The sequence below is a fragment of the Antechinus flavipes genome, chromosome 1, assembly GCF_016432865.1.
Source record: "Antechinus flavipes isolate AdamAnt ecotype Samford, QLD, Australia chromosome 1, AdamAnt_v2, whole genome shotgun sequence".
Classification (NCBI taxonomy): Eukaryota; Metazoa; Chordata; class Mammalia; order Dasyuromorphia; family Dasyuridae; genus Antechinus; species Antechinus flavipes.
In genome coordinates this window covers 509,229,266-509,254,461 of record NC_067398.1, presented here as the reverse complement: position 1 = coordinate 509,254,461, position 25,196 = coordinate 509,229,266, and positions in this window count along the sequence as shown.

Sequence of the window (25,196 nt, the reverse complement as noted above, 5' to 3'; positions counted from 1 at the left end):
GTATTTGTTCTTAGTCTAGTACTGTTTAAAATTATTTTTGTATATAATTTATTATTTTATTTTATGCTTTAATAATAGCTTTTTATTTTCAAGATATATGCAAAATACATTCATTCTTACAAAACTTTGTGTTCAAATTTTTTTCCCTCTCTTCCCCTGACTCATCCCTCTAGACAACAAGTAACCCAATATATGCTAAACACATGCAAATTCACTATACATATTTCTACATTTATCATGCTGCACAAGAAAAATCAGATAAAAAAGGTAAAAAAAAAAGAGAGAAAGAGAAAAAAAAAGCAAGCAAACAATAACAAAAAAGGTGAAAATACTATATTGTGATGTACACTCAGTTCCCCCAGTCCTCTTTCTGGATGCAGATGGCTCTCTCCATTACAAGTATATTGAAACTGGCCTGAAAGTTGATCATCACATTATCTTGCTGTTGCTATGTACAATGTTCTCTTGGTTCTACTTACTTCACTTAGCATCAGTTCATGTAGGTCTCTCCAGGCCTTTTTGAAATCATCCTGCTGATCATTACTTAGTTTTTTTTCGTTCCCTCTTACCTTTTTATACTTCTCTTGAGTTCTGTATTTGAAGATAAAATTTTCTGTTCAGCTCTGGTCTTTTCATCAAAAATAATTGAAAATCCCCTATTTCATTGAATATCCATCCTTTCCCCTGAAAGATAATGCTTAGTTTTGCTGGGTAGTTAATTCTTGACTGTAGTCCAAACTCCTTTGCCTGCTTGCCAGAAAACTATATTCCAGGCCCTCTGATTCTTTAAAATAGAAGCTGCTAGGTCCTGATTGTGGTGCCTCAATATTTAAATTGTTTCTTTCTGGCTGTTTACATTTTATCTTTATCTGATAATTCTAGAATTTATCTGTAATATTCCTTGAGGTTTTCATTTTGGGATCTTTTTCAGGAGATGATCAGTGAATTCTTTCAATGGCTATTTTACCCTCTAGTTCTAGATCATCAGGGCAATTTTCCTTGATGATTTCTTGAAAGATATTGTTGAGGCTCTTTTTTTCATTGTGGCTTTCAGGTAGTCCAATAATTCTTAGATTGTCTCTCCTAGATCTATTTTCCTATTCAGTTGTTTTTCTGATGAGGTATTTTACATTTTCTTCTATTCTTTCTTCTTTTTAGTTTTGTTTGACTCTTGATGTCTTGTTGACTTCTATTTGTTCAATTCTAATTTTTAGTGAATTATTTTCTGCAGTTAGGTTTTTTTGCCTCCTTTTGAATTTGGCCAATTAAACATTTAAATGGGTTTTTGTTCATTGGATTTTTTTTTCATTTCACTAATTGTATTTTTTAAGGAGTTATTTTCTTCAGATGTTTTCTGTGTTTCCTTTTCCAAACTTTCCTGCAAAACTCTCATTACTTTTCCCCATTTTTCTTCTAATTCTCTTTTAAGATCCTGTTTGAATTCTTCCAAAAACCTTTTGAGTTGGAAACCAATTCATATCACTCTTTGAGACTTCATGTGGAAATGTTTTGCCTTAAGTGTCCTCAAGGTTTGAATTCTGTTCTTCCCTGTCTCCATAATAACTATCTATGGTCAGAGCTTTTTTTATCTTTTTGCTCACTTTTAAAGGTCTGCTCCTAGGGCAAAGAGGAGATGGCCCCAAGCTTCCTCTACTACTTAAATTCTATTTCATTCTCTAAATACCATTTAATTCTATTGACTATAGTCACACTCACTACAATTCTCAAAGTTCCAGTATACTTAGAGATATGAACATAAAAGGCAATAAGGATTTTACACTGCTCTGGGGCTGGTGATACTAGCTTCTTCCCATGATGAATGAGTTTGGCCAAGTCCTGTTTGTTTTGCTGGGGTTCAGGGGCTCACTATTTGCCTTCAGTAATTGCATTGGAGGTCTCACAGCTTGTCTGCTGATCCACTGGCTTCTAAACCAGGACAGCGGAGCCAATGCTGCTGTATTTGGGCAAAAGAGCCTCCTACTACAATCCTGGCATGTGGACCCTCTCCACTCTGGGCCTCCCTGTACTGCACCTGCTCTGAGCCAAGTCCCACCTCCCCACCTACTTGAGACAGACCTTTCCTGAAATCCTTCCAAAGTATTTTCTGCTAGAAATTTGTTACACTCCAAAGTCACTTCAAAATCTGTTCAGAGGCATGATCTAATGTTGATTCTGAGGAAAGACAGAAAAAACTCAAAGATTTATATAGTCTTTGCCATCTGGGCTCCACCCCATTTAAAATTTTTGACAATGTCTTGTATCTAATCTGTAATCCTTTGTATCACAATTGTTAAGCACTCCTTTAACATTAAATGAAGAAAATTTATAGCATTTATCAAAAAAAAAATCCTTTATTCTGTACCAATGCTGGAAACAAAGTAGTAGATAGATGAGTAAATCATTTGTCTAACTGTTTGGCAAGTTCATATTTCTGAGTGTACTAGAATATTGAGATTTATAGTGAGTGTGGCTGTAGTCAATAGAATTAAATAGTATTTAGAGAATGAGATAGAATTTGACTATTAGCAGAGTTGGTCTTTCCCCCCCCCCCCAATTTACTTTTAGATTACACTTGGAGTGATTGCAGGGATGAGCTTTGCAGCAGATTATGGTTTTTCTGTGTTAATAGCCATCCATGTGATTTTTACATAATATATTCATATTGGACAAAAATCATAATAAGAAATCACATTCACCTTGCACTTGAGGCTTTATAAAATAATTTTCTAATACTATTCCCAAGAGATATATAGTGCAGGTGGTATCATTCATATGTCACAGATGAGGAAACAGAAACTTTGAACCATAATATAAGGTTAAATTATTTGATTATGTCTGGTCATGACTCAAATGAAGAGATATGAGAGGGTATCTCCTCTAAGTCATCCCTAATGAAGGTGGGAAGCATAGTAATTTTTTCAAATTTTACAAGTGTTAACACATTACATATTTTTAAAATATTTTTTCAATGTATTGATCAATTGCACTGATTTTTTTTTCCCTTTTTTTTTGGTCTTTAAAAAATATTATTTGTGGCATGGGATGGCCCTCTAGAAAGCAGAGGGAGGCAGGGGGGAGGGATAAGGAGAATAACTATGATATAAAAAAAAAAAGAAGACTTCAATAAAAACTTATAAAAATATTTATTGCCTAATTCAATAACTGACTCAATTATAATGTACACAGAGGAGAAGTGGGAGAGATCCTTCCTTTTCATAAGATTTCCTAAGGTAGGAAAAAACATTAACAACAAAGAGATCCAATCCATTGATCTAATCAAATTCAACATGCATTTTAAAGTGCTATGTGCAAGGCACTATTCTAGGACTGAAAGTTACTAGATCATTGTCAGAAATGCACAGTGACTGAACACGTGAAGCTAAGTCAGAGTTACAAAGTTCTTCTTGAAAAGGAAGTTACTGAATCATTTAAGAGGAAGCCATCTCTGCACCCCTCAAGGAATGATGATATGGATTCATAAGTAATGCCAAAGGGCAAATCATCCAATGAGGATAAAAGAAGAAATGATAAGTTATGATGATTACTGACTCCCTATTCAGAGGAATTTAGACTAATAACAAGTGATTTTAATCTATCCATAGCCATCCATGTCTTCTTTATTTACCATAAGAATTCAGAGCAGGATTTGCTCAATATATTGGGGATTTTCCTATCTTTAATAACAATAATCAGCATGTTTATAGCACTTACTATGTGTTAGACACTACTAAATCCTTTTACAAATATCATCTCGCTGATTCTTAAAACAATCTCCGAAGGTAGATATTAGTATCCCCATTTTAAAGTTAGGAATCTGAGGTCAGAAGTCAAACAACTTGTGCATGGTCACTTAACTGAGTATCTGAGACTAGATTTGAACTTAGGTCTTCCTGACCTCAAGCTCCACTTTATCCTCTGCACTGCCAACTGCCTTTTTCTTTGAACATTGCAAGGATACCAGATGAACCTATGGGCCATTTGTTCTTGCCACATAACCAGACTAAATACATTTCTTTGATGACCTTTTTTAGCTGTCAAAAAAAATTTTAGCTACCAAGAATTTGAAGTTTTTGACTATTTTGGTTTTAAAATTAATGTTTTTTTTTAAATAAATAGAATTGATGCTACCTATTTTTTTCTTTCATAGTTCTTTAGCTGTCAAAAATGCCATGCTCCTGTCTTTCCCCCCTGACAGATGCCCATTTTTCATTCTTTAGAAACAATCCATATCTCACAATTATATGCCATCCATAAAATTTTGGTTTTTAAAAGATCTATTCTGATGTCTCATTATGGCATGAAGGTAAATTAATGTATAGGAAATCTATGCCATAGAGCACAAACTGAGGCAGGTTCTACAATACTTGGAAAATATTTTCCAAGTCAGTTAAATACTAAGAGGCTCACCACCATTATCCTGGATAAGAATAAAGGATTCTTTGACTATGGGAATTCTAATGCCATTGCTGTTGTTATTATTATAAACATTTATTTGGTATATGATACAGCTGGATTAAGATATCATCATTGTATTTTAGATAGAACAATGAACATTTTGGGCCGTGGAGAAAAATTTTATGTCATTGCTGGAACTTGGTTTCTATTTAACTGTGAGCACTTCATTTAAAACAAGAGGTGGGATTCTGGGAATTGTTTGAAACAAGTCTGGATATTCTAGTCTTCAGGACAGTATGAGAAAAGATATTGGTCAAGGGGAGTGAAGGAAAAGCAAATGAAAGGCCATAATGAATGAAAGACCTTTCTGTAGCAAAACAAAAGGATTATATTTTCCTTAGGAAAGGTTATTCTTTTATGAGGGCAGTATTTCCACCCTCATTTAGTACACACTATATTATTCATTTCCTTTGTTTTTATTTAATTCCCACAATTCCTCTAGCAGAGTCCTATTTGCTCATTTGATGTAGATTAAAGCACTGACAATACTTTATTTTTAATACATTTAATTTTCTAAGGTAAAAATGAGTGGGCTTGAAACAGTTGCAGATGTAGATCTTTTGATAGACATGAAATAAATATGACTGCTCTCATCTATTTGCCATAAAGCTGAGGAGTCTAGATTTCTTTGCTAGGTAACCATTTCCTTCAGCAATGAAAAAATGTCCACAAAGGAACACAACATTGGTTAAGTTTTCATTGATGTTCTCCTTTGAATGGGCTTTTAATCATGAGCCACTCAAAATTTCCTGGCTTATGTTCCATCTCTACAGCCAATTGGAACTGGTTGTTAATGTCTCACCTACTTATTCCCATCCCAGCTCTTAATCTATGATTCTTCTTGGTCTCCCTTTCCTTGGGAGAATTTGAGAAGGCTGCCCTATTCCCAGGCTACATCTTATTCATGGTTGGAGAGGTCAGAACCATCTAGGAATTCTCCCATGGCCACTTCCAGGCCTGATGTCAGAGATGCTACCTTACACAATTGAGGCACTATAGTGTGACTGAACAGACGCAGAGTGGAGCAGAAAACTCTGAAACCTCCAGTTTTTACATTTTTATTTGGTTGGAAGTCCATTTTCAAAACTGTTCTTAATCCATTTTGTAAGTATTATTAAAAAGTATGATAAGATAAAAATAGCCTACAGAAACATAAGATTCAGACTGTATATGAGGCCTTTAGGGTAATGATAAAAAGAGCATTGAATTGGAAGTTGGTTATTTGATGTTTATTATCTGAATAAACTTGGACAAGCCAATTAACTTCTCAGAGCCTCATTTTCTTTATTTCTAAAATGAAAGTAATAAGATGTTCTCCATACTTAGCACAGTGACAAGCACATGGTAATCATCATATAAATACTTATTCCCTCCTTCTTCCATCTTTTCACAGAGTTGTTCTGAAAAAGAGGTTTTGTAAACAATAAGACATTTTATATTTAATCTATTCTTACCAAAGTACTTTAGCATCCCACAACAGGAGAGACTGGGAGGATAGACATAGACAATCAGCCAGCCATCTTGATCAATGAGTGGATAGATAAGATTTATCTTCCAGCATTTGAGATCTTGGTACCAAAAGGTGAGCTTTCACTGTAGCTTACCCTGAACAAGACTACTACACTTCTTTGACAGCTCCAACCATGCCTCCTTTCCCTTTCCCCTATTCTTTTCCAACTCTAGTTCCCCTTTATATAGTATTTTCCTCCATTAAAATATAAGCTTTTAGAGAGCAGGGGATGGCTTCTTGACTTGTATTTGTATTCCCAGTCATTAATACAGTACCTAGATCACAATAAATGCCTAACAAATTATTATTTTTTCATTCACTCATTCATGCAAAAGAGACAGAAATAGAGAAAAATGGAAAGACAAAGACAAAGAAAGAAGGAAAAACAGAGACAGAGAGTGATCTTTAGCAGGTAGATAAAACGATACATACATGTAGAGATAACAGAATATCAGATAGAAAGACAGATATATGATTGCCATATAGATAGATGATTGATAGACAGATGGATAGATAGGTAGACATACAGAAATGATAAATAAGTAGATAGATATGTATATAGATAAGTATACATAGATTATAGATGCATAAGTACATAGATAGATATAAAATTAATAAATATGTGTAGTAAAATCTGGACCAACCAGAATCCCAGTTCTCATTTTCTAAAATATCCAATCAATTTAATGGAATTTTTTTTCTATAATTGAATTTTAGGGGAAAAAAATTGGTGACCAAAAAACCCCCAAACTCTGATACTGAGGATTAATAACAACAAATTAGTACAGATTCAGCACTTTTTCTATAATTTCTTAATCTGCACTACAATATGACAATAATGTTCATAACAAAGGCCTATTTACTAAAACAGAAATTAGTGAACTAATATATTTGAGAAGAATTAGGTCAGAATAATCTACATAATTCCTAGCCTTCATTTAAGCAAAAAACTAAATTAATCAGAGTATACCATTTCTTAATCAATTAGCTAATTTTTGTTGTACTATTAATATTTCTCTATACTCTGCATGTGTGTGTATGTATGTGTATGTGATATCTTTGTTTCTTGTTTCTGTCTCTCTCTGTCTCTGTGTGTCTGTCTCTTGGTCCTAATTTTTATATGTGGAGAGATCCCATAACAAAATATGTATATAAATATAGATATCTTGCTATGTTAAAGTGGCAAGTGGACTGCGCTGGTTGCTCAGATTTTCATAGGGTTAAAGTTAGAAGAGAACACAGGGATCAAGAGGTCCAGAGAATTGAAACAGCTTGTCAAAATTTGTACTTTAGGACAACTAAATGGCACAGTGGGTAGAGTTCTGGGCCTAAAATCAAGAGGACCTGAGTTCAAATCCAGTCTCTGGCACTTACTAACTGGGTGACCCTGACCAAGTCACTTCATCCTATTTGTCTCCAGTTTCCTCCTCTCTAAAATGAGCTGGAGAAGGCAATAACAAACCATTCTAGTATCTTTGTCCAAAAAAACTTAATAGGGTCATAAAAAGTTGGTCACAACTAAAGCGACTAAAAAATAATAAAATAAGTTCATAAAGCAAAACTTTGATTTTATAGATAGAGATAAAAGTTCCATTTCTGAATCCCCAACCAAAATGTCAGAAAGGAAACCCTTAACCTCCGCTAATTGCAAGTGAATTCTTCCAGTGAAAAGGGCTTCTTCCCAAAGCCTGTTATTTTTGTTTATGCTGTTCAGATCTTTGTCAGCAAGTTCCCTTCGCTATCCCCCCACATCCTCCACCCCCAAGAGAATGAGTTAGAAATTTCCCATATGTAAGAGCTGAGCTCCACAGAGCATTCCCTTCCTGAACAATTACAGCAGTGTGGTATTACCAGATTTTAAAGCTACCTGGCCTAATTTAACTTTGGCCAGGTAGGAGGCATATTGGTTACTCCAGGCAATTTCTGTCTCCAATCTGAAACTCACCTATCATTCCCACTAATTGAGCCCTAAGGGATGGAGATTTCCAACAGTTAAAAGCAAATGAGATTAAATGAACACAATGATGTTAATAATGTAGGATCATGATAATCCTGGATTATATAGGACCAAATAATACCTGCTTGGCCAATATTCAATTCTCAAACTGATTGGACAGATCCCTAAAGCTGGGCACCAGATGAACACAAGTCTGTACTATTATTTTTCCAATCCAGCAAACAAGGATGAATACACATAATTTTTGCCCTAGGGCTGCATGTTCCCACACATTCAGGAAAACCCAGATTAGACTCCCACTTCAGACACTTAGTAGTTGTATGACCCTGGACAAATTACCTAAGCAGTTTGAGCCTCAGTTACCTCTTCTGTAAAATAGTACCTATCTCCAAAAAATAATTATAAGGATCAGATTAGATAGTATAAACAAAATACATCATTATATTAATTCAAACTCCTATCTATACTGATTTGGGGAAAAAAACAACTTTCTATAGAGCTCAAGTCTTATGAGATTCCACTTAAATCAAGTTATTGTGAGTTCTTATGATATTATTGGGAGTTACTGTAAAAATTTGATGAGATAACATGTAAAGTGCTTTGCAAACTTTCAAAGTACTATATATATAGTATTATAATGTATATATAGTATTAAATTTATATACATATATATAATTTTTTTTTCTGTCCAGATTCTTCATGACCCTGTGGATTGATTATATGTGCCAATGCTGTCCATGGTGTTTTCTTGGCAAAGATATTGGAGTGGTTTGCCATTTCCTTCTCCAGTGGATTAAAGCAAACTTTCCAGGGTTACACAGCTAATGAATGTCTGAGACCAGATTTGAACTCCTTTTTATCCACTGAGACACCTATTTTGTTTCACATAAATGATATCTATTAATATTCATTCAAACACTGGCCAAAGTCCTTGGGTGGTTAAAAAGGTGAGTCTAGCAAAGATGTCAAATTCTAGAATGAGAATTAAATTTGAATGTCAGAAATGCCATGTTGTACAGATATTTCCTCAGATAGTTCTTGATACAATGCAATAAAGTTGAAAGAGGTCCATCATTCAGGAGCTGCTAAAGGACTCATGATCTGCCTTCCATATCAAGACTATTAAGAGTAGATAGCAGTTTTCTCAGATAAAAGGGAAAGGTATGTATAAAGTGGGAGACACAACTCATAGAGAAGTGAGGAAGACATTTTTTGTTTAAACTGGAACCTCAGCGCATATCTCACATATTAAGAGAAAGAAAGGGTGGCTTAGAGGCCCTGCTACTGTAAATATTCCAGTTGCCTGTGGCTTTCAAATATCTTTTTTATTTTCATCCAGAAAGGATTAGTTTCAAAGGCTGAGGTTTTATGTTGAAAATATAATAAGAGCCTTCAGCAGTTTGGGATGGGGTGCAGAAAATTGCATTGGTGGGGTTTCACTTTGGGAACTAAGAAATGGAGGATGAGAAGAAACCTCAAAGTAGGAAATGAATAAAAGGCATATGGCACTTTCATAGAGCTGTTGGGTACAAAGTTCTGACATTCCCGAGAATTTCACTAAGTGGTTTAAAACTCAGCTTAACTTGACATCTCTTTTCAGAACACTGGTATGAGGAAGGTACCTCCACTTAATTGGGCAGACAACTGACTTCAAAGTCTAGAAAACTTAGGTTCAAATCCTGCCTTTGACATAAATTTCACTGTGTAACCCCAAGAAGTCTTTTAATCTCTCATTACCCCAGACCACGCTCTTAAGATTACAAGGTGCAATATGTACAAAAATAAGTTTGTAGCAGCCCTTTTTGTAATGGCAAGGAACTGGAAACTGAATGGATGTCCTTTGGGAAATGACGGGGTAAGATATGGTATATGAATGTTATAGAATATTATTGTTCTATAAGAAATGATAAACAGAATGATTTTAGAAAGTCCTGGAGAGACTTAGATGAATTGATGTTAAGTGAAGTGAGTATTTCCTGATAGCAGGAAAATACTGTACACAGGAACAAGTTTATGTGATGATCAGTCAACAATGAGATGATTCAGGCCAATTCCAATGTTTTTATGGTGAAGAGAACTATCTGCATCCAGAGAGACGACTGTGGGGACAGAGTGTGGATCACAACATAGTATTTTCACTTTTTGTTATTGTTGTTTGCTTGCTTTTTGTTTTCTTTCTTATTTTTTTTCCTTTTTGATCTGATTTTTCTTGTGTAGTATGATAAATGCAGAACTATGTATCAAAGAACTGCACATGTTCTTGTATTGTATTGTATTACTTGCTGTCTAGGGGATGGGAGGAAAGGGAAAGGAACAAAAGGTTTTGCAAGGGTGAATGTTGAACACTATTTTTGCATATATTTTGAAAATAAAATGCTATTTTTTTAAAAAGTGCTATATGAAAAGTGATTGCTTCCAGAGTCCAAAAATGAATAAAGGCACAATATTCAGATGGAAAAAACAATAAAATAGCATCAGTGTAAATATATATATTTAAAATTTTAAGGTACAGAAAAAGTGCCAATCTACATTGAAAGAAGGAGTTTCTTCATCCTTACAACAATGTAATTCCTAGTACGGTACAGATCTTTGGATGGAGCCCATCCCTTCTTCCTTTCTCTTGTTCCACCCTGTGACATAATTAGCAATGACAGAAAAAAAAAAGAATTTCATTTTGCGAGCAAAAGTGTTAGTATCAAATCACTACTAAGAGATTATTCTGGATGAGTTATTATTTTATAACCTTGCCTTGGGGGAAATGGCTCAAAGAAAGAACTACTGACTAGAAGTTAGCTAGATGTCTTGTATATGGCATTCTTGGGTACTTTATGGCATCAAGATGTCAGACTCTAGAATGAGAATTAAATCTGAACAATGTCAAAAATGTAATGTTTTGCAGGTATTTTCTCAAATAGCTCTTGACCTAATCCAATGAAGTTAAAAATGAAATCCCTGTCATTCAGGGATTACTAAAGTACCAATGCAGAAAAAAAGCTATTCCTTCACACCACACACACACACACACACACACACACACACACACACACAGAGTTGCTCCTTTTTGCATTTTCAAGAATTCCTATTTTAGTCTGACACCCAGTCAAGCCTTCATACTACTTTCTGCTTTTAAAGAAACTTCCTAACACAGAGCATAACCAGACTCAATTTGTGGTCTTAGTTAGTGGGTGGATTTGGTTGAAAAGAATAACATTCTTCCTGAGAATTCTGGGTTCAGGGCCATGCTTTGGGAAAGGCATTTCTCAACAATAAATTAGAGCTACTGCTTCCTACCATTACAGCAGTGAAGGTCCCTGCCCTCAGATTTTCTAGGTATCTATGTTTGATTTGCCTTGTGGATATTCTTAAAGAAGGCCAAATATGAAATTATATTTAGAGTCACTAAGAAATATTTCATTTCATGAAGATTTTTTTTAATTCACATTTTTATAGGTCCCTGAAGTTTGGAAAATGTTTTAAATACATTAATCTCATTTGATCATCACAATAGTCCTTTGAATTATACATTTGTACTTTCAAGAATTGTTACTTTGGTTCAATATCCAGTCATATCTTCACATTCACTATGGTTCTACCATTATTATCTTCATTTTATCGAAATTCAATAAAGTCAAATGACTTCAGGTCTTCCTGAATTCAATTCCAGTGCTCTCTGCTCATTGGGTACATATAATCACATGGGATTTTCCAACTTTTTATGAGGCAATAGAATTATAGATTTGAAGATATAAGGGAAGTCATCTAATTCAATTCCTTCATTTTATAGAGGAAGGAACTGTGACTTGCTCAAGGTCTTTCCACTGTTTCGTTTTAGGTCTATATTAGTTGCAAGATAATCTGTATGGTTTGATTATTTCTTAACCAGTGATAAAAAACTACAAATACCCAAGATGGAGCTCAATCAACTATGTGTAACTCAATTTTAAACTCCCACCCACCCCTTTACTTTGCTTGGTTGGTTTGTCCCTAAGTATATCTGAATGATGTAACCTCCCTTGGGTTTAACCAAGTGAGAAAATTATTACTTTTTCCTGTCTCTGAAAGTGAGTAGAGCTTTGTAAATATAGTATATTCAGTATATATTGAGTCTAGGAATGATCTTGGTACTTGGAGATACAGAATAATTAACCTTTGAGCTATGGTAGTTCTGAGAAACAACTGAAGAGTGTGTTAGATGTGGCACAGAGACTTGATCCCTTTGCTAAATGGCAATGTTAAATGGCATTTGGAGCAGTAGGTAGCTGGTTTTAGTGTCAGAAGGACTGGAGATCAAGTTTAGTCTCAGACTTTAGTTTAAAATGACTCTGGGCAAGTCCCTTAACCTTGTTTGCTCCAGTCTCCTCATCCATAAAATGAGTTGGAAAAGAAAATTACAAACTATTTTAATATCTTTGCTAAGCAAGCTCCAAAATGGAATCACAAAGAATTAGACACAACTAAAGATTATCAAACAGCAATATGATCATTTAAAGCATTACACTATTTAGAAATGATGGCCATCTATAACTTCTATTCATTGGTCTTGTATGTCATATATTTTTTGTTTTTCTTGGTCTAGACTTGTTATTTCCATTGGTGTTGGGAGCTACTGGTGAGGAAACATCTTCCATCAATTCAACTCCAATTGCAAATGAGCAATTCATCTTAAATTTAAAGTCTTAGAGATTTCCCTGTAATACAGAATCTGCATGACTTGCCTAGGATCCCAGAGTTGCATGTATGAGATAAGACATCTTATTTACTCTTTCAGAGGTACAAACTTAAATACAAATTAACCCACAATAAGTATTGACTTAGGTTTAAAATGTGATGTTGTTTTTGTTTTATTGCATTTTTATTTATTTTGTTAGATATTTCCCAATCACATTTAATCAAGTTTCAGAGTTAGAGGCAGCACATGTTCATGGTCCAAGTATTTTATATCTCTGTATTATACCATCAATTATAATATCATTGATGAGCTGTCCCTCAGCAATATTTATTACAAATATTATGTAAATAATGTGTATTATGACTTTTTGTTTTGTTTGAAGGAATATCATGAGATGCTGAGAACACTACAGTGCAGGGTGTTATATGAATGAATCTGTGGCAAAGATATTGGTCCATCTTAGAATGTCTTTGTGTCTCCAGTGTTCAGCCCAGTGCCTATCACCTGGTAAGCATATAATAAATGCTTGTTATTTACTCTTTAAAAATCACTTGGACTGGATTCCTGAAACCCTACCAATTCATAGCTAAACAACTACAGATCTAAATGGTCTTCATAAATATTGTAAAATGTTGAGGACTTGTCAGAATCTTGAAAGAGCTACAGAGTTCTACACCTAGAAGCAATCTTTAAATGATAACCTAATCCAACTCTGTCATTTTCATTGAAAAATGTTGAAGCTTAGAGGATCCCCTTTGTCCCTTTTTTCAAGGTCACATAACTTATTAGGGAAAGGAGAAGTTGTCTCCTTGATCAAGGCCATACAACTAATTATTAATTAATGGAATTATGGAAATAATAATTAATGGAAGAGTGTTGGGTAAAAATCATGATATACATGCTATTACTCTTTCCCCTGCCAATGTGACTTCCTGTGTCTTGTTGTCCATAACACAAATACTGGCATGGAGAGGATGCATAAGGTTGTTCCCTATGATTAAAGCCCTGAAATTTAGGACCTTGAGGAAAGATGAAAGCAAATTTTTAAAATTAGCCTAAAGAGGAAAAAACTGAAATGGAGATTTAATTAGATGTAATAATACTTCAGTATATAAGCTGTCTAATACCAAGGATTATGACCAACTGTTCTCAATTTTTTGTAAGGAAAGGATCAGGAGAAATGGGTTTATGCAGCAGCATGAGAAAATTAGACCAGATAAAAGAAGGAATTTCCTGACAGCAGTAGGAGAGAGACCCAGAAATAGGCCAGGAGGCAGAGCAATGGAATGGTCTTTTTTAGAGATCTCTAAAACCAGGAGAGGACCTCTAAAACTAGATCTTTGAAAGGGCTTGTGCATTTTTCCCAGAGTATGAAGCTGGACATTATTTTTGATTGTGTGCCAGGTAGAAGAGGCAATAGGATTGAGTATTATGTTTATTGAATCTCTTGGGATGCCCTGAGTCTGAGTCCTCCTTACACTATCTCAGTGGCCTGAATGAGATAGTGACTCCTTTGTATCTCCATGCTGGGAGGGGAGAATTGACTAAAGTGGCAGCCAAGAACAGGAGTGCCAGGCAGGATGGCCAAGTATAGTATACCAGTCCCTTCAAGATTTTGCAGATTGTTCAAGTCTTCTCACCATGTCCTGATAAATGTTTCAGTGTAAGCAATGAGAAAAACATGCCATAGCATTCAAGCAGAAAGAACAGAGGAAGGGAAGGGAATAAGTATTTATTAAATGCCTATTATGTGCCAGGCACTGTGCTAAGCACTTTTACAAAAACCTATCTCATTTGAGTATTGAAACAACCCTGGAAGGTAGGTATTATTATTACCCCCATTTTACAGTTGAAAAGGAAAAGGCAGAGATGAAGTGACACAATCGGGGTTGTATAACTAGTAAATATCTGAGAATGGTTTTGGTCTCAAGTTTTCCTGATTCCAGGACCAGGATTCTATCCATTGTGCTGCTACTTGCCTAGCCATCTGGCAGCCTTAAACCAAGGGAAACAGTTTCTTTGCTACCCTTAGAAACTCCTATGCTGCTGGACACTGACTTGGGCACTTCTATCTACACAAACTAGCTAGCTGCTGGGGGAGGATGGAGTAAGGGAAGTTCCTGACTATATCCCAGTGGCTATGACTGAGGTTCTATGTACACAGTTAATGAGGGTGACTATGGAATATTGGGAGTTTAGAATACTTTACTTTGTCTCTGGCAACAGCTGATATCTCCATATGCTATAGGGAATCCCAGGACTATCAATTATTTCTAATACTAGTATAGAAAAATATAAGTAAACAATAGAATGTTCCCTAAAACTTGGTACTGAACATTCATTCAATCATTTATTTAATCAACAAATGTGTTAAGTATCTGTTGTATATACAGTATTAAACAAGTGGAGATTAGAGGACTGACAGAGATACAAAGTTTACCTTTCACAAGGTTTACATTTTGATGGGGGAAGAAGACATAGTCACAGGTCACTATAACACTCAATATAAATCAAGAGACTCATATTTATATGTACTTATATGAATATGAGCACATATTATTTCCTTGCAATTGGATATAGATTCCTTAGAAACTTCTCTTTTACCCTTGAATTTCCAGGGCCTGGTACATGGAACCCAATAAATGCTTGTTCATCAATTTTATTGGTACATTATTTATTGAAAAAATTAGAGGGGATCAGAGAAGATTTCATGGAAAAGTCATATTTGTAATTGACTTTAAAGAATGAATAGGAATTTAATAAGCCAATGTGTTTGGAAGAACAGTATATGTAAGATGATGAGCAGAGGCATGGAGACAAGAAAATCTGGTATGTTCAAGGATGTAGAGAGGATTCCAGTTGATTTAAGAAGAATCTATGAAGGAGAGTGATATGAGATTAAGTGGGATGGAGAGTGCCAGATTTTTTAATGGCCTTCAAAGTCAAGCCAAAAAGAATTAACTTTAATTAGCAAGAGGAAGTCATGGAAGAATTTGCCTAATTATTATTCATTTAGTGAATCCATGAATGAATGAAAATATGCAAGAGAATACCGGTTCATCAAAACATCAAAAATCTAAGAAAACTTCTGAAATTCTTGGGTCACAGTAGTTCTGATTTTTCTCTCTAGTGACTGCTCATAAGTTAAGCAGGGTGAGACAGAGGGATACCACAATGATCTCCCTGCAACCAAGAGTCAAACAATTATTAAAACTCCTAACAAAGGGGCAGCTAGGTAGCACCGGGGTTAGAGCACCAGCCTTGAAATCAAGAAGCCCCTAGTTCAAATCTGATCTCAGACACTTAACACTTCCTATTTGTATGACCTTAGGCAACTCACTTAACCCCAATTGCTTCAGCAAAAACAAACAAACAAACAAAAAAATAGCTTCAGCAAAAACAAACAAACAAAAAAATACTCCTAACATGTTTTTCAGTGAAGTATATTGAAAAGTTTAATACTTGACCAAGAATAGAATCCTTATAGATAAGGAGCTATTGGAATACCTAAATTGGGGTGCGGGAAGGGGAGAACATTGTGGAAAAGGAATAGATTTCTTTCATTTACTTTTTCATTTCTCTCTATGATTTAGGTTGGTAGAGTTTTATCAGCGCCTTGAGTTTGGGATAATATTTTCCTGGCAAGTATGTACCTAATATATATACAATTCTATTTCATCATTTCCCTCTTCTTTAATGGCACCATCATGCACATTTTATTTGATTTTTCAAGTCAGAGGTCTACTGCCCAATGGACAACATTTGTGATTGTTGTATGATTTCCTTTAGGTGTTTTTTTCAGAATATGCAAAAAGCATGAATCTTTGAGATTGGAATGCTACCATCAGATCACTGGAGCAGAAAGCCAGGTCAGCCAGGTGGGAATGACTCCATTCAAAGGCAATTACTAAGATAAAGACATAGCCTTTTGATCATCAGAGATGTGGTTTGCAGATTCACAGAGTCACTCTCTTCACTTTCTTATTCATTCATATTATATTCCATGCATTAGATTCCATCCTTGTTACTACCCTGTGGAGAGGAGTGATAGTGGCTCTCAGCCAACAGGTTTTGGCAGGCACCAGCTATACATTGTTATTTGATTAAGGATTTGGCATATGTGCTAAGGTGATCCTTTTTATGGCATTATCCAGAATGGGCTTCCTCATAAATGACATACTGCCCAAAGAATGTTTCCAAATAGGTTGTTCAAAAGGTTTTCTCTGGATGGAAATCTAACTTTTATTCTGTCTTTGTTTTCATAAACTTGACAGAGCACTATTTTCTAGTGCAGTGTTTCTTAAGGGAGAGCTGGTGACCTCCACAGAGTGGATGGTAGGTGTCAGTCTAGGCACTGCATAGGAGTTTTAAGAACAATGGAGCCTGGAACCAGGGAATTCATAATGTTGGTGGCAATGATGGTGGCAGTAAATCACAAGATACATGAAAAGAAAAGGGTGAAACTCCTAAATCTAGAGGAATCTCTCTAGTCTCACTTCTCAATTTTAGAATATTTTAATTCTGAGAAGTACTAACCACACTAAGATACCAGGGAGCATTCCCCTGTTTTAGAATGTTTGGGTTAGAAATTGCCCCAGAACCCTTACATCCCTACATTTTTATGTGCCCCTTAAATATATCTGGAATCCCACTAGCTCACAATTCCTATATACAGCCCTAGGAAAAACAGGGAAATTGAAGCTCTAAACAATTGTTGGATAATGGCTTATCTATAAGACAAATTGTAGGGTGTTTAGCAATTGTCATAAGGGAGACAGGAAGAGGGTTGATCAAATTTGAAGACAACTGTTTTAAGAAATATTCAAATCATAAGCCTGAGTTGCAATTTTGAGACAATAGTTGAAATTTAATTAGCAAGCTCTTTAGAGTCTCCATAATTTTTTATTTTTTTCTTTCTTTCATTCTTTTGCTTTATTCCAAACTCCTTTTCTTTTATTATTATTATTATTATTGTAGCTATTTATTTATAAAACATATTCATGGGTAAGTTTTCCACATTGACCCTTGCAAAACCTTCTGTTCCAAATTTTCCCTTTCTTTCCTCCATCTCCTCCCCTAGATAGCAGGTAGTCCAATACATGTTAAATATGATAAAACATATATTTAATCCAATATATGTATATATATTTATAGAGTTATCTTGCTGCACAAGAAAAATCAGATCTAGAAAGAAAAAAAAACTGAGAAGGAAAAGAAATGCAAGCAAACAATAAAAGAAAGAGTAAAAATGCTTTGTAATAGTTCACATTCAGTTCCCATCGTCCTCTCTCTGGACATTACTGAACAACTAGAACTGGTTTGAATCATCTTATTGTTGAAGAGAGTCACAATCATCAGAACTGATCATCATACAGTCTTCTTTCTGTGTATAATGATCTCCTGGTTCTGCTCATTTCATTTAGCATCAGTTCATATAAGTCTCTCCAGGCCTCTCTAAAATCATCCTGCTGATCATTTCTTACAGAACAATAATATTCCATTACATTCATATACCATAATTTATTCAGCCATTCTCCAATTCATGGGTATCCACTCAGTTGCCAGTTTCTTGCTACTACAAAAAGGACTGCCACAAACATTTTTGCACACGTGGGTCCCTTTCCCTCCTTTAAAATCTCTTTGGAATTCAAGCCCAGTAGTAATACTGCTGGGCTAAAGGGTATGCACAGTGTGATAACTTTTTAAGCATAGTTTCAAATTGCTCTCCAGAATGGTTGGATGCATTCACAGTTCTACCAACAATGTATTAATGTCCCAGTTTTCCCATATCCCCTCCAATATTCGTCATTATCTGTTCCTATCATCTTAGCCATTCTGAGAGGTGTGTAGTGGTATCATAATTGTCTTAATTTGTATTTCTCTGATCAATAATGTTTTGGAGCACTTCTTCATATGACTAGAAATAGTTTCAATTTCTTCATCTGAAAATTGTCTGTTCGTATCCTTTGACCACTTATCAATTGGAGAATGGCTTGATTTCTTATAAATTTGAGTCAATTCTCTATATAATTTAGAAATGAGACCTTTATCAGAACCTTTGAATGTAAAAATGTATTCCCAGTTTATTGCTTCCCTTAGAATCTTGTCTGCAGTAGTTTTATTTGCATAAAAGCTTTTTAACTTGATATAACCAAAATTTTCTATTTTGTGATCAATAAGGATCTTTAGCTCTTCTTGTGTCACAAATGCCTTCCCCCTCCATAGGCCCGAAAGGTAAACTATTCTATGTTCTTCAAATTTATTTGTAATCACATTCTTTATGTCTAAATCAAGGCAAGATTTGACCTTATCCTGGTATATGGTGTTAAGTGTGGGTCAATGCCCAGTTTCTGCCAGACTAGTTTCCAATTTTCCTAGCAGTTTTTGGTCTTATCCCAAAAGGTCTTTGGGTTTGTCAAACACTAGATTGCTATAGTTATTGACTATTTTGTCCTATGAACCTAACCTATTCCACGATCAACTAGTCTATTTCTTAGCCAGTACAAAATAGTTTTGATGACCGCTGTTTTATAATATAGTTTTAGATCTGATATAGCTAGGCCACTTTCATTTGATTTTTTTCACTAGTTTTCTTGAAAGTCTTGACTTTTTGTTCTTCCAGATGAATTTTGTTGTTATTTTTTCTAGGTCCTTAAAATAGTCTTTTTGGAGTCTGATTGGTATAGCACTAAATAAATCTTAGTTTAGGTAGTATTATCATCTTTATTATTTTGCTCGACCTATCCCAGAACACTTGATATTTTTCCAATTGTTTAGATCTGACTTTATTTGTGTGGAAAGTGTTTTGTAGTTTTGCTCATATAGTTCCTGACTTTCCCTTGGCAGATAGATTCCCAAATATTTTACCATATCAATAGTTATTTTAAATGGAATTTCTCTTTGTATCTCTTGCTGTTGGATTTTGTTAGTGTTGTATAAGAATACTAATGATTTATGTGGATTTATTTTGTATCCTGAAACTTTGCTAAAGTTGTGGATTATTTCTAATAACTTTTAAGTTGATTCTCTGGGGTTCTGTAAATATGCCATCAAATCATCTGCAAAGAGTGATAATTTGGATTCCTCATGACCTACTCTAATTCCTTTGATCTCTTTTTCTTCTCTTACTGCCAAAGCTAACATTTCTAATACAATATTGAATAGTAATGATGATAGTGGGCAACCTTGTTTCACCCCTAATCTTATTGGGAATGGTTCTAGTTGTCCCCATTACATACGATGTTTGCTGATAGTTTTAAATATGATCATGTTAAGGAAAAACCTATTTATCCCTATACTTTCCAGTGTTTTTAATAGGAATGGGTGTTGGATTTTATCAATGCTTTTTCTGCCATCTATTGAGATAATCATGTAGTTTTTGTTAATTTGGTTATTGACAGTTAATTATATTAATAGTTTTCCTAATATCAAACCAGCCCTGTATTCTTGGTATAAATTCTACTTGGTCATGGTGTATTATCCATGTAATGATTTTCTATGATCTCTTTGCTAATATTTTATTTAAGATTTTTGCATCAATATTCATTAGGGAGGTTGGTTTATAATTTTCTTTCTGTTTTCATCCTACCTCGTTTAGGTAATGGTACCACGCTTGTGTCATAAAGGGAATTTGGTAGGAGTCCTTCCTTCCCTATTTTTTCAAATACTGTATATAGTATTGGAGTTAATTATTCTTTAAATGTTTGGTAGAATTCACATATAAATCCATCTGGTCGGGGATTTTTTTCTTAGGGAGTTGGTTAATAACTTGTATTTCTTTTTCTAAAGTGAGACTATTTAAGCAAAATACTTTCTCTTCTGTTAATTTGGGCAATCTATATTTTTGTAGGTATTCCTCCATTTCACTTAGGTTATCAAATTTATTGGCATAAAGTTGGGCAAAGTAACTCCTAATTATTGCTCTAATTTCCCTTTTCATTTTTAAGACTAACAATTTGATTTTCTTCTTTCCTTTTTCTAATCAAATTTACTAAAGGTTTATCTATTTTGTTGGTTTTTTTCAAAAAGCCAAATTTTAGTTTTATTTATTAATTCAATAATTTTTTTTACTTTCAATTTTATTAATCTCTCCTTTTATTTTTAGAATTTCAAGTTTGTTATTTGATTGGGTGTTTTTAATTTGCTCTTTTTCTAGCTTTTTTAGTTGCAAGCACAATTCACTGATCTTCACTTTCTCTATCTTATGCAAGTAAACCTCTAGAGATAAAAAATTTCCTCTTATTATCACTTTGGCTGCATTCCACAAATTTTGGTATATTGTCTCATTATTGTCATTCTCTTGGATGAAATTTTTAATTGTGTCTATGATTTGCTGTTTCACCCATTCATTCTCTAGGATGAGATTATTTAATTTCCAATTGTTTTTTGGTCTATTTTCCCCTGGCTTTTTATTAAGTGTAATTTTTATTTCATCATGATCTGAAAAAATGCATTTACTATTTCTGCCTTTCTACATTTGATTTTGAGGTCTCTATGTTCTAATATATGGTCAATTTTTGCATAGGTTCCATGAACTGCTGAGAAGAAAGTGTACTCTTTTCTGTCTCCATTCAATTTTCTCTAAAGATCTACCATATCTAGTTTTTCTAGTATTCTATTTACCTCTTTAACTTTTTTAAAATGTATTTTGTGGTTCAATTTATCTAATTCTGAGAGAGCAAGGTTGAGATCTCCCACTATTATTGTTTCTTCTTGTAGCTCTCTTAACTTCTCATTTAGGAATCTCATGCTATACCAGTTGGTACATATATATTTAGTACTGATATTGCTTCATTTTCTATTGTACTCTTTAGCAAGATATAGTTTCCTTCCTTAGAAAGGAAATTTAATTAGATCAATTTTTACTTTTGCTTGATCTGAGATCAGGATGGCTACCCCTGCTTTTTTTTTTTAACTTTACCTGAAGCATAATAGATTCTACTCCAGTCTTTTAACTTTACTCTGTATGTATCATTCTGATTTAAATGTGTTTCTTGTAAAAGACATATTGTAGGATTCTGATTTTTAATCCAGTCTGTTATCCACTTCTGCTTTATGAGAGAGTTCACCCCATTCACATTTACAGTTAAAACTACTAATTCTGTATTTCCTGCCATTTTATTATCCCCAGATTATACTTTTCTCTTTCCTTTTCCCCTTTTTCTCCTCCCCAATATTTAACTTATGAGAACCACTTGTCTCAGTAGCCTTCTCCCTTTAGAATTCCTCCCCCTTTGGATCCCTCCCCCTTCTTATACCTTTCCCCTATTATTTCTGTTTTCTCTTCTATTTAGCCTACCCCTTCTCTTTTCTCCGTTCCCCTCCCACTTTTCAATAAGGTGAGAGAAGGTTTTTGTAAACAAAATATGTCTAATATTTTCTCTTTGAGCCCAATCTGATGAGAGTAAGATTCACACAATGTTCATCACCCTCCCTTCTTTCCCTCAAATATAATAGATTTCCTTTGCCTCTTTGTGAGATGTAATTTCCCTCATTTTACTTCCACTTTTCCCTTTTTTGGGGTACAATCCTCTTTCCAACTCTAGTTTCTTTTTTAATATTATAACAGTAAAAGCAAATTATAATGCACTCTCTATGTATATCCACAACAAAAATACAATTCTCAAGAGTTCTTTATACCTTTTTATGCTTCTCTTGAGTCTATATTTGGAGGTCAATTTTTTTGTTTTGCTCTGGTCTTTTCATCAGAAATAAATGAAATTCACCTGTTTCATTGAATGTTCATCTTCTTCCTTGAAAGAAAATGTTCAGTTTAGTAGGGTAGTTTATTCTTGGCTTCATTCAAAGTTTTTTTGCCTTTTGGAATATCAGATTCTAGGCCATTTAAGGTGGAAGCTGCTAGATCCTAGATAATCATTATTGTGGCTCCTCAGTATTTGAATTGTTTTTTTTTATCCTGGCAGTTTGTAATATTTTTTTTTGGTCTAATAGTTTTGAAATTAGCCACGATATTCCTTGGAGTTTTAATTTTGGGATCTCTTTCAGAAGGTGTTCAGTGAATTCTTTCAATGGCTATTTTACCTTCTGATTCTAAGTTTTCAGGGCAGTTCTCTTTGATGATTTTCTGAAAAATAGTGTCTAGGCCCTTTTTTCATCATGGTTTTCAGGGAGTCCAATAATTCTTAGATTGTCTCTCCTAGATCTATTTTCCAGGTATGTTGTTTTCCCAAGTAAATATTTTACATTTTTTTCTAGTTTTCCATTTTTCTGGTTTTGCTTGACTGATTCTTGATGTCTCATTCATTTCCATTTGTTCAGTTCTAATTTTTAGTGAATTGTTTTCTTCATTTTCTTTTTTTACTTTTTTTTTTTATATTTGTCCAATTGAGTTTTTAAATGAGTTGTTTTGTTCTATGGAACTTTTTTCCCATTTCACAAATTCTATTTTTAAGGAGTTATTTTCCTTTTCCATTTCACAAATTCTATTTTTCATGGAGTTGTTTTCTTTTTCCATTTTGTCAAATCTATCTTTTAATGAGTTATATGCCTTTTCTAAACCCTCTTGCAAAGTTTTCCTTTCCTTTCCCCATTTTTCTTCTAGCTCTCTTTTGAGATCATTTTTAAGAGAGCCTTGTGTGATGGGGACCACCTTGTATCACACTACTTTTACACACATGAGGACCTCAGATTATAGTAAGATCATGGAAACGAGAGGCTGCCTGGGCTTTAGAGACCATCCAATTCAACCACTTTATCTTATAGATGAGACTGAGCTCTAAACTACACAAGTAACGGAAAGTAAGAGCCACCATTAATGCCCAAATCCTTTCATTCTAAATCTTTTGTTCTCCCCATAATGACTTTTCTCATAGGCTAACTTATATCCTCTTTAACCAATGTTTTGAAGTCTCAAGCAGTTCCTTTTCTCTCTCTACCCTCAGCTATCTAGCCTTAAAAAATTCTGGAACCATGACCCATAGGGGTCTCCTTCTCTTATAAGCACACACCACATATACCTCCAACCAAATCATGGCAAGACCAGATTTCCTTTTACTCTAGAGCCTGTTTAGAGAGAGGACTGACTTGGCAAAGATATCCTTGTTAATTGTCCAGGAGAAGAATTTCAGAGCTTGTTTTGCAGTTCTAAAGAGATTGAGAGCATTAAGATGAACATCTAAACTTTTGATGAATGGCCCCAATGTTTAAAGCTATCTTAAAGAAAGAGCATTTTTCCCCATAGGGTCTAAAGAGACATTGGGCAGGAGTTACAATCAAGTTTGGATTTGCTTTGACTTGATTTTTATCTAACTAAATGAAGTATCTCCATCTGTCTTACATTCAATTTTCTTTTCAATTCAATTCAATGAACATTTATTAAGTTCTCCCCATGCCTTTTGGTAAGGTGGAGCCAGAATAAAATTAAATCTAAATCCCTCTCCACATTGTCCCTGGAGTCATCTTTGAGAATTTTTTACCCTTAACTCAAGTGTTTGCAAAATTGTCAGATTAATACCTCCCAACTTAAGCTTAGGTATTTCAGTAAACTTTGCACTCTGCTACCTTCTTCCCTCTGTTCCCCATCTCCTAGTCAGGTCTAGAAATGTTCATATTACATGTGGAACAATAATCTTTTGGGCAACCAGCCTGAATTGCTGCCAACCCACTCTCCCCATTGGCACTAACTGTTCTCAGTCTTGATCTCTGGCTTTGTCTTTTACCAGGTGATATGGGCTTCTCTTTTCCCAAAACCCTACTTAGCAAAAGTGGTTAAAAATTGGAAGAACTTGTAGAGTCCTTTACCAAATTACATTGTCATCTTCCCAGCTTGTGATGCTCTCTTTGCATTTCAATTTCTTGTAACCCCTCATTCCCTTCAAAGTTAAGCTCAGGTACCCCTTCTTCCAAGGATTACCTATTCCTTTTTTAGTGCAGCACTAATCCTCCAAAAAAAAAAAAAAAAACAACATGACTATATTTATTTATCTGTGTAAATATTTTCTTTCAGTAGGTTGTAAATTCCTTGGCCGGGCAGATATTGTGTCATTTTTAATCTTTGCAAATACTTAGCACTTATATAGTACCTTAAGGTTTGTAAAACACTTTATAATTATTTTTTCATTTTATCCTGACAATAACCTTTAGAAATAGGTGTAATTATTATCCCCTCTTTACAGAGGAAATAAATTGAGGCAGACAGTGGTTAAATGACTTGACCAAGATCACACAGCTAGTATCTGTGACGGGATTTAAACACAGATTTTATTGACTCCTGGGCCAGGATTTTATGCAAGCCTACCAGAGTGCCAGGTACATAGCAAGTGCTTCATAAATGTTTATGGAATAATTAAATGAGAAAGGAGGCTCAGGAAATGAGTAGATGGGATGCATTGTCAAGTTGGAATAGCCTCCAGTGCCCATAGGGCATTTGTAATTACCTCCTGTGATGGATGACCTTCTTGGCCTTCTCTTACTTCTTCCAGCTTCTTGTATCTTTACCCTTTCCCCAGCATTCTTAGCCAGAAGGCTTCCAGTATGGAAGGACAGCAATAAAAGGAATACTGTACACAGGTTTACTGGAAGGAACCTGGAATGTGTTTATATGAAGTCAGATCCAAGGCTGAGTTTCCAGGAGTGGGTAAAGGAGC